The sequence below is a fragment of the Bos indicus genome, chromosome 14 (genome assembly GCF_029378745.1).
Source record: "Bos indicus isolate NIAB-ARS_2022 breed Sahiwal x Tharparkar chromosome 14, NIAB-ARS_B.indTharparkar_mat_pri_1.0, whole genome shotgun sequence".
In the NCBI taxonomy this organism is placed as follows: domain Eukaryota; kingdom Metazoa; phylum Chordata; class Mammalia; order Artiodactyla; family Bovidae; genus Bos; species Bos indicus.
In genome coordinates, this window is record NC_091773.1 from 14,550,864 (window position 1) to 14,561,702 (window position 10,839).

At 39.2% G+C, this 10,839-nt stretch overlaps 1 pseudogene; it reads left to right on the forward strand.

Annotated features, from left to right (window-relative positions):
* The first annotated feature begins 7,690 nt into the window (after positions 1–7,690).
* On the forward strand, positions 7,691–7,798 carry LOC139187024 (U2 spliceosomal RNA; annotated as a pseudogene).
* The last annotated feature ends 3,041 nt before the right edge of the window (positions 7,799–10,839 follow it).

Sequence of the window (10,839 nt, forward strand, 5' to 3'; positions counted from 1 at the left end):
TCATGAAATAATTGGTAATGGATACTGCAGGACTATGAAGAGAAAATTATGCTCCGTGAATCTGAAAAATTATGTTCCATTAATTATGCTCCTTAGAAGGACTTGTTAAGTGTGCTTATAAACAGGTTCAAAAATTGGTTGAGAAAGTTTTGGCATATTTTAACTGCACCGTCTTAATGTAACTTCTTTTCTCATAGTATGTGCATCTCAGATCATAGCTCCCATTCTATCCCCACATTGTCACCCCATCATTATCCACCTTAACTTTTCTTCACAGCACTTATTAAGTCTTGAAACATATTATTTTATACCTGTTTACTTGTTGTTTGTGTCTCCTTCAGGGCAGGATAAGCTTTATCAAGTCAAGAACTTTGTCTTTCTTAATCTCTGTTATAGCCCTAGTACCTCAAAGGGGACTGGCATACAACAGACACTTGATGAATATAAGATAAAAAGTTTTTTTTTTAATTTGTGTGTGTGTGTGTGTGTGTGCGAGAGGAGGAAGAAAAGGAAGACCAGCAGGGCAGAGCCTCTCTATTGCAGAGCCTCTAATGCAGGAAATTAAGGTCTTTCATCATTTCATTCAACAACTCACTGATGTGTACACAAAAGTCGAAGATAATGAGATGTGGCTTCAGGATACAGGATGTCTATAATTTAGTGGGGAAGAAAGGCAAAGTTCTTCACAATCAGTCTAGACAGGCCAAACAAATGCTGAAGATTGAGCTATAGAACTGAGCCGAAGTAGGGCCAGTGTCTAGGGCAGAAGTGGCCAGGGAAGACTGCGTGGGGAAGGCGAAGGACTGAGGATCAGTCATTCTTCCTTCCATTAACTTCTGCTGCCTCTCCCTCAGTTGTTCCCTATTCACTTGCTCTTCCATGAAAACATCTTTGCTCTCTGTCATTCTCAAAGCACTGGCCTTGGTGTGCCAACTAAGTTCAATTCTCCTTTATTAAAGTACATATACTGCCCACCTTACAAATCTAACATTCACTTCACATTGACCTTCCTCAGGAAGCCCACCTTAATGAATTCCTCCTTACTTTAACTGTATTTCTACAGTTAAAAGCTGTTCACTATACCTGGTACATATAGGCTCTGTACATTGAATTGGCTAGGGAGACAGACATACAATTAATTATAACACAAGAAGCATTAAGCTTTATAACAAAAGCACTATGGGAACAAAGGAGTAGGAATGACCTATTTTCCAAAGAAGCAACACTGAGGCTAAGATCTGAAGGATTAACAGGATTTCACCTGCCAAGAAGGGCGGTAAGGACAGAGAAAACAATAAGGAACTCAGATATGAAAATGTATTACGAAGCATGAGTCATTCAGAGAAGCTGATCTATAGCATATGGAGTGCTGGGAGATTGGATTAGAGATATATTTTGCAGGTTGATTGGGAAAATCTTTGGATGTCTCACCAAGGAGTTTAAACTTTATACTATGTACCCATGGGAGCTATGTTTAAGAGAGAAGTGTGGTATAATCAATTCTGGTTTTGGACAAATAACTCTGCAGGAGAAAAGCAGGGTAGGGAGAGATTAGAAGCACATTCATCACCCTAGGGATGGTAACTTTTACAACATTTTTAAATGATTGTCCAAAATGCTGTGATGTAAAAATCAAAAAGCTATTTTAAGGAGTGGAATTTTAGATGACTGCAATCTTTAGGTTGGTTTTCTTATCTCTTTTCAGAGCAGCATTATTTTACTTTCTCTATTGTTTTGAGGGATTGTTTTCAACACTTTTAAGTTTGTTAAAATATTTGCCAGTTATGTCTAACATTGAATCTTATGCTTGCTGGGCTGTACATTCCTGGAATTATTACAGTAATAAGGATGCAATAATATAGAAGAAGGAAGGAAAGAACACAATACTATTTCAAAGTTTCCTATGCACCAAATGTTTTAAAAATACTTTTATTTTTTATGAAGACCCTGTGAAGAAGGCATTATTATTTCTGTCTTACAGAAATTGAAACAAAGAGTTTAAGGAAATTGTCCAATATCTCACAGCTACAAAATGACAGGGATGGGATTCTAGATCACGCTTTGGCTCCCAAACCCATTTATTTCCATGTTACCATTTTCCATTAAATAAACATGAATCAAGAGTTTACTATGTTTCCTTCGTGAGTACTGGACTTTAGGAACATACCATAAGTTGGTTTTTCTTTATTTTCAACATCCCACCTCATCATGCTCTTCAAAAAAATGAAAAATGTTTTCTACTCTTGCCGGCCATACTCTGTGTTTGAGGAAGCTAAGCTTTACAGGTTGTATCACCCACATTCCTTTACTCTCTGGTTACCAATGGGGTCCTGCCACTGGGGGCCATAGGCAACAGTCTGACAACAGGAAAATTCATTTCCCACACCTATCCCTCTCTGTTTTGTAGTGGTTTTTCCATCTCTGACTTCCTCTCGCCTCTTCTACCCTAGAGGATGTATCAGTTCCCTAGCATTGTCAGCCCTAAGGTGCTTCTCTATTCCTTCCCTTTACCCTTGCTCATAACTCAATAAAATCATCATTAAACTTCTCCATCAACCCTTTGATGTTGCTATTGCTTCCATTCTGGGGCCCTAACTGATTCCATAATCTCACAGTAGACCATAAGCTACATGAAAACAGGGACAGTGATTGTCTTGTTTATTGATTTATTTTCAAGGGTAAGTAGTTCTTAAAAGGACTGTGGTTGTATACAGCCTGACAACCTGATAAAATTAGATCCTATTGTTTAAATTTACATGCTGAAATATCAACTATTTGCCTACCTTGCTCCCATCCTCAGGGTTTTTCCAATATATTTTATCCAGCTGTGTTTTTGCCCAGATTTGTTCTTGCAACACCTTCTTTTCACAGAACACTTAATATTCCAACATATAGAAAAATTCTACTTACTTGGAGTAGTTGGAAGATGAAACATTATGATTAAGTAAATGTAAAGAGCATGGTTGGGGCTAGTCCAATTTCTGTCATGTTATCCCAGGTTCAAGTGGGGTGTGTCCTTCAAGCTTCCTGAGCCTCTACGTTTGTATAGCTGGAATAGTATAATACTAATATGTCTATTTCTGCTTTATTGACTATGCCAAAGCCTTTGACTCTGTGGATCACAATAAACTGTGGAAAATTCTGAAAGAGATGGGAATACCAGACCATCTGACCTGTCTCTTCAGAAACCTATATGCAGGTCAGGAAGCAACAGTTAGAACTGGACATGGAACAACAGACTGGTTCCAAATAGGAAAAGGAGTACATCAAGGCTGTATATTGAACCCTGCTTATTTAACTTCTATGCAAAGTACATCATGAGAAATGCTGGGCTGGCAGAAGCACAAGCTGGAATCAAGATTGCTGGGAGAAATATCAATAACCTCAGATATGCAGATGACACCACCCTTATGGCAGAAAGTGAAAAGGAACTAGAGAGCCTCTAGAAGAAAGTGAAAGAGGAGAGTGAAAAAGTTGGCTTAAAGCTCAACATTCAGAAAACGAAGATCATGGCATCTGGTGTCATTACTTCATGGGAAATATATGGGGAAACAGTGGAAACAGTGTCAGACTTTATTTTGGGGGGCTCCAAAATCACTGCAGATGATGATTGCAGCCATGAAATTAAAAGACACTTACTCCTTGGAAGGAAAGTTACGACCAACCTAGATAGCATATTGAAAAGCAGAGACATTACTTTGCCAACAAAGGTCCATCTAGTCAAGGCTATGGTTTTTCCAGTGGTCATGTATGGATCTGAGAGTTGGACTGTGAAGAAAGCTGAGCACCGAAGAAATGATGCTTTTGAACTATGGTGTTGGAGAAGACTCTTGAGAGTCCCTTGGACTGCAAGGAGATCCAACCAGTCCATCCTAAAGGAGATCAGTCCTGGGTGTTCATTGGAAGGACTGATGCTAAAGCTGAAACTCCAATACTTTGGCCACCTCATGCGAATAATTGACTCATTGGAAAAGACCCCAATGCTGGGAGGGATTGGGAGCAGGAGGAGAAGGGGACGATAGAGGATGAGATGGCTGGATGCCATCACCGACTTGATGGACATGAGTTTGAGTGAACTCTGGGAGTTGGTGATGGACAGGGAGGCCTGGTGTGCTGTGATTCATGGGGTCGCAAAGAGTTGGACACAACTGAACGACTGAACTGGAACTGGAAATGAAATATGTCATCATTTCCATTGACTCTTGTGAAAATGGGAAGGTTCTTCTTCTCTTACAAGGACTTCAGGTAATTTTCCCATGAGCCTCAGGATTGCAAATAGACCAAGTTTCTTTGAGCCAATATACATCCCACACCAACTGTGTGTTCTCAAGTATTTGTCAGTCAACTCTCCAAGACAAGAAGTCCCAGCCATATGTTCTGAGCTGTTAGGTCTTGATTGAGCAATGCAGACAGATGGGCCCACTGGAAAGATGCCGAGATGTTGGCAGAACCAGCTCCTCAAACTTGGGTGCTTTCTTTGAGAAATGAGAATTTTCTGGATGGTAGTAACAGTGATGGCAGTAGGGATAGTGTTGAGGGGAACCAGTCTTGTTAAAAGTTGGCTCTCACCCATGTAAAACTGTGCAAAAGGCTGCATCTTACAACACAGTCTTGAAACTTGAACCTTCATGGAAAGGAGTTGTGAGCATTTGAGATTATAAGCATTTGTGGCAGTAGAAGGAAGCTCTGTCAAGTCTAGTTTATTCATTTTTAAAATATTTTAAAGTAGGACTTGTTTATAAAAATATATCTATAGGGAAGCTCAATATAATGTAGTCTCTTTATTTTGACTCTGTTTATTGTTGTTATTGTTGTTTAGTCACTAAGATTTGTCTGACTCTTTTGTGACTGCATGGACTGTAGCTGGCCAGGCTCCTCTGTCCATGGGGTTTCCCAGGCAAGAATACTGGAGTGGGTTGCCATTTCCTTCTCCAAGGGATCTTCCCAACCCAGGGATCTAACCTGTGTCTCCTGCATTGCAGGAAGATTCTTTACTACTGAGCCACCCTGTAAACTTATATATATATATATATATATATATATATATAATAGTATAATTATAATTTTACAATTGGCTAATCATCAAACAAGAAAGTCTGGAAATACTTGGTGATCAGTTAATAATAATAATAAAAGATAATATTTGTGAATCATTTTCAATATGTCTAGTAATGTTCTAAGCTATGAGTCCCTAAACTACAGTTGCAAGCCAAATCCAGCTCTGCACCTGTTTTTGTAAAGAAAATTTTATTGTAACACAGCCACAAACATTTGTTTACCTATTGCCTGTGACTGCTTTCCCAACAATAAGAGTGGGGTTGAGTAACTGTGACAGAGTCAGTGTACTGCAAAACCAAGAATAGTTACTATCTGGCCCTTTACAGAGAAAATTTGCTGACCTCTAAGTGCCATCTAAGCACCTCGCATATTTTATCTTCTTACGCCTTTCCTCACCTTAAGAAGTACAGTAGCACCCCGCACACCCCGCCTGCCTTAGCTGTATTTTCACTTGCCATGGTTCCACATACCTAAGATCAACCATGGTCCAAAAATATTAAATAAAAAATTTCATAAATAATTTGTAAGTTTCAAATCGCATGCCTTCCTGAGTAATGCGATGAAATCTCAAGCTGTCTCACTGTCCCACCTGGGATGTGAATTATCTCTTAGTCCAGCATATCCACACTGCATTCACTACCTGCCTGTTCGTCACTTAGCAGCTGTTTTGGTTATCAGACCAACTGTCTCAGCATCGCAGTGCTTATGTTCAGGTAACACTTATTTTGCTTAATAATGGCTTCCAAATGCAAGAGTAGTCATGCTGGCAATTTGGATATTCCATGACTGTGCCATATTTATAAATTAGTCTTTATCATAGGTATGTATAGGAAAAACATGGTGTATATATAGGATTTGGTACTATCTGAAGTTTCAGGCATATCCTGGGGATCTTGGAACATAACCACATGCATGGGGCGCTGCTAATGTATGTAGTATATTTATCCTCATCTTAGAGATGAGAAAACTGAGAAATGGGGAAGTTAATTGGCCTAAAATCTCACAAGAGATTCAGTCTCTGAGAGTCTGAATCTAGCACCCATGTGGTCTTGCCCTTTTTTCAGGCTTGTTTTGACTATTATAACCCACAGAGCCTAGGAATTAGTGAAGAATTGGAAATGATTCTCTATTCTGTTCTAGTAATACCCAGACTGCCAGCTCCTGAGAGCATCAAGAGCCTTTAGCTATAACTGGCATGACCCAAATTGAATCTTCTCTGGGTCCCTCCTCCCTTCAACTCATCCTTCCTCCTCAGCTATGCCCCTGACTCTTAAATTCCTTTCTCCATCTTCCCCTACTCCTAGGTGCTCTGCCACATTACTTATTCTTCTGGTCTCACAAATCTTCCGTTTCATTAGGTTTTTTTTCCCACTTGACTATAGCTGAGAGGGTTTGAGTTATATGTAGGTAGAGAAGAAATATGAAGAGAATTCCTTTGCAGAGTCAAACATCCATAAGGCAAAAGAACACTTACAGGATTTCCTCCCCATGATATTTGGTATTAATATTATTAAGCTAAAAGAGTTTTCATTTCTCTTCTCTAGTTTGAATTGTAGTACAAAAGGCTTCCTTCCTTTTTTCTAATTTACTGTATGTGGGGCTTCCCAGGTGGCGCTAGTGGTAAAGAATCTGCCTACCAATGCAGGAGATGCAAGAGATGCGGGTTAGATCCTTGGGTCGGGAAGATCACCTGGAGTACAAAATCCAGGTAATGGAGTTGTATGGAGTAGTAATGGAGTAGGCAACCCAGTCCAGTATTCTTGCCTGGAAAATTCCATGGGCAGAGGAGCCTGGCAGGCTAATGTCCATGAGGCCCCAGTGAGTCAGTCATGATGGAGCGACTGAGCACATACACACTGGCTAACCAAAGAAGTGGGGTGGTTTTGGAAAACAGGTAGGTGAGACTAGAGAAACTTCTTATCTTGTGATAACATGAAATAAATGTGGAACTTTAAATTTGCAGGTTGGGGAGCAGGAATTGAGCCTGACATACTCAGACTCCCCTCTCATGACTGAAGCAATTGTCCAGAATGTTGGTACCAAAGAATATAGTTTTAAAAGCAACCACTGGGAATTCTTATGATAGAACGTACATAAAGCTACTAGTTTTGGTGACATTGTTCAAGATTTTACAGTTACTAAAATGAGGATGATGGTAATAATAATGATTATCCTTGGAAGTCCCATGTCATGAAAGTTCCCATTACAGTTCCTCAAGGATGTGTTCTCTAGGAACAGGGGTTTCTAAAGGAGGTAAAAGCAATTGTTGCAATAAACTCTTAACTGGTTACCACAGAGGCTTTTCTCTGTGGATCTCCATGGGACACTGCAGATGGAGTGATTGTTCTAACAGGTGATATGATCAAGACAGCTCCACCAGCCCCCATCTCATTAGTACCAGGGCAGAAAAGAATGGTTCTTCTGTTGCATGAACTGCAAAGCCCTTTTAATAATGCACATCATTTTGTCAACACTCATGTGAATTAAATATTTTAATGACACTGATGAAACTGGAACACTTGACATTGACATTAAACACACACACACACACACACAATTAAACAAGGATCACTAAAGGCAGGGGGGAAATGGAGAAATTACTGAAAGATCTATGTTCTAAGGAGTTTTCTACTTTACTTCTCAGCCTTTTGGCTAAAATCAAGTGTAGTATCTGTTCTAAGTAGTTTTCTGCTCCATGGAGTATCCAAAGCTTGCCCATTCAAAGTTACCTATACCCTCTTTATTCTCAAAAGCATTTTAAGTTAAAAACTTTATTAAAATCCATTTCTGTAAAAATCCATATATATTATAATAGAAAGCAGTACTGGAAGAATATATGTCCTGAATGTCAAAAAGATTGGCTAGTGTAGTGGGGAGTAGGGTATCACAGTTCAGTATTCTCTGTTTGCAAATGGATAGTATTTGTATGGCGAGAAGAAAACGGTCTTTGAAAAAGCTATGCCCTGGTTGAAAAAGGAAAAGAAGGGCTATATTGTTGATTTCCATTCATTTTGTCCTGGTTTGCTTGAAATGTGTGATTATCCTTGAAAGTCTGAGTTTCTCTTCTGCATAGGGTAGTAGGGCCAATTCTAAGGTGTTCTGAGTATTAAAAAATGGCAGGCATTAAACTATCTCCCTCTACTTCCTCCATAGTATTTTTCGTATATTTTAGGTACTTTTGTCCCTTCAGGAGGAACAATGACTTGGCCATCTTACCAAATGTGCCTTTATTGCAGAAAAGCTTATATAATACCCTACACTTTATACATAAGGATATCCCCAGTGTTGGAGGAACATGGTTCTGTGTGAAATTATTCTTCATTATTGGGTGGGAACTCATGTTGTTTGGACTATCATTTCTCATATTTGGCTAAAATTTGTTTCTTTGTTCTTTTTACCTTCTTGATCCTTGTCCTGCCATTCACTACATGGAAAAACACTGGGTGTGCCCTCTTTTTTACTCCTTGTTTTATATTAACCAGCTGTAGACTCGAATATATGGATGAAGCTCACAGAGACTGGGAGAAGGCGATGCACCCCACTCCAGTACTCTTGCCTGGAAACTCCCATGGACGGAGGAGCCTAGTGGGCTGTGGTCCATGGGGTCGCTAACAGTCGGACATGACTGAGCAACTTCACTTTCACTTTTCACTTTAATGCATTGGAGAAGGAAATGGCAACCCACTCCAGTGTTCTTGCCTGGAGAATCCCAGGGACAGAGGAGCCTGGTGGGAGGCCGTCTATGGGGTCGCACAGAGTCGGACACAACTGAAGCGACAGCAGCAGCAGCAGCAGCACAAAGACTATGGGTTTTAACCCTAGCAATTCTAGCTTGACTATCACCTGAGCTAAAGGACTGTCCTTCCTCTGCCACCTTTGTCTAGCATGCCGTGATTGAGAATATTATATTAGAGAATTCAGAAAATTCTAACACAAAAACAAAAGAGAAATGTCATTTTCTTCAAATCCTATCACTGTCAATGAAAAAGATTCTCAAGGCTTTATATCTTGAATTCCTTTTGATATAATGTCATCACTTACCCCCATCCATACTTTATCTTTTTTCATGCATTTATTCATTCAATAAATATTTATCAGCCACATATGCCAGGTGCAAGACAGAGTGCTAGGTGCCTTGGGGTATGAAACAATAAATCAGACATGGGAGTCTAACACCTACATTAAAAAATCAAAAAATCAAACATCCACTTACTTGGTATATAGGGAACCAGTATCTAGACAATTGATTTTTGTTCTTGCTATTTGATTTGTTGTTTGTTGACTCCACCTAGCTCCTTGATGCTATGTAGACAGCTAGTCAAGGTATAATTCCTGGAAGCATTTTCTCTAGGACAGAACTCAAAGGGGATGGATGACACACTACTTATTTAAAGACACTTAAGAAGAAGATCTCTCTTGCTCCTGAAAGGTTTCTGGCTATTGTTCAGTAAGAATTAGTGATTCTTCCTCAGAACTGGTTTTAATTTTAATTTGTCCCTGATCTAAAATGAGCTTAGAGAATACAGGGGAAATAGTTTTTATAGAAGCTTCCAAGCCCAGTAAAAAAAAAAAAAAAAAATATATATATATATATATATATATATATATAAGCACAGTCAGATGGGAAGAGGAGAGAAGAAAGGGGGGAAAGAAGATGAATGTTATTTTTTATATTAATTTTACAAGAAGTATCCCGTGTTTTATCGCTCACATACCACAATGATAGATGGTCTTTAAAATCCATTGGTGGTGGGATTGATACTGGACTGATCATGAAAGATCCTCATGGAAACAACACATCTCTTTTTAAATTTTAGGAAATAGCCTCTATAATATCTAGTGGCAAACACTTTGAGGTCAATGTACCATATATAATATGAGATTTACCTCTAATCCACTTTAAATAGAGAAGATCACCTTTGAAGCATGGGCGAGGTGCTGAAGGAGAATTCTCATCATTGCCTTCTAAGAGCCACTTACTTTGCTTTCTTTTAAAGTTATGAGCCAGTTACATTTGCTCTTCTCTTTAACAAAAGATTGCATCCCCGGTCCTGGCTATATCTACACTTTATCCATTCCCACATAGACAATGCCAATCCCCCCAATTAAAGTCCTGGAATGGAATGGAAGAGTCAATAAAGAAAACATTGTGTCTACTGCAAGAAAATCCACAATATTCATGAAATTTAGGTGAATTTATTCTTATGTATATAGAATAGTCATTCTTTTTAGATGTCTGATGGCATTAGCACACACATGGTGCTAAGATTAGGACTGGGCATTAGAGGAAAGAGGAGGGATGAAGTACAGTAGAGAGTTTTCCTTGTTTGGCCTCCAACCTCCTTTTCCTTAAGGACGTATGCCAGGTTCCAAGGGAAGAAGAGACTAAGAAGCAAAAATAAGTGTTTTCATAAGACACTACAGACCCCGAGGTGGGACTTCTTTGTACTGTATGCCTGTGGTCACCAGAAACTGATTTGAGAGAAACCTCTTCAGCACTTCTTGAATTTGTGGGTAGGTGATATACACAGGAGTAGAAAACTGAGCCTCTGAATTCACCCAGACTTGGGTCTGAATTAAAGCTCCTGGTTGTCACTTTATGGCTGTGTCATGAGTATATGTTACTCCTCCTCCATCTTTTCCTCATAAGAAGTGGGCTCATAGTCACAGGTCATAGATGGTTGTGAGGATTATATCTGTGGGGTAGAATGTTTTTCTTTCTTTTATTCTTATCTTCATATATGTGATGACAAAAATGATTTCACCTCAAGTGTTAGCTCT